Genomic DNA, 324 nt, shown 5'->3' on the forward strand with positions numbered 1-324 from the left:
GGGCTCTCTCTGCTTGGGTCTGTAAAGCATGAAACCCTTTCACTGATGGATCCATGCTCCTTCACCCACATGGAACTGACATGTCCCCATGGGAGAACGATGCAGCACCCTGAGCACCAGCACGCTCACTACAACGGTGTCTTTGTGCCACGGACATCTGCTCCTGGTGCCCCAGCCTAGCTGGGCCTGCCGGCCCTGCACTGAACCAGTGACCTCGACGGGGAACGCTCAGGCTCCCTTTTCCATCCCGGGGGAGGTCGAGCCTCCTGCGGCCGCATCTGGAGCTGATGGCAACTGCAGAGTGGCTTTGCCAGTGGCTGGGGG

The sequence above is a fragment of the Cariama cristata genome, unplaced genomic scaffold (genome assembly GCF_000690535.1).
Source record: "Cariama cristata isolate BGI_N322 unplaced genomic scaffold, ASM69053v1 scaffold10715, whole genome shotgun sequence".
NCBI lineage: Eukaryota > Metazoa > Chordata > Aves > Cariamiformes > Cariamidae > Cariama > Cariama cristata.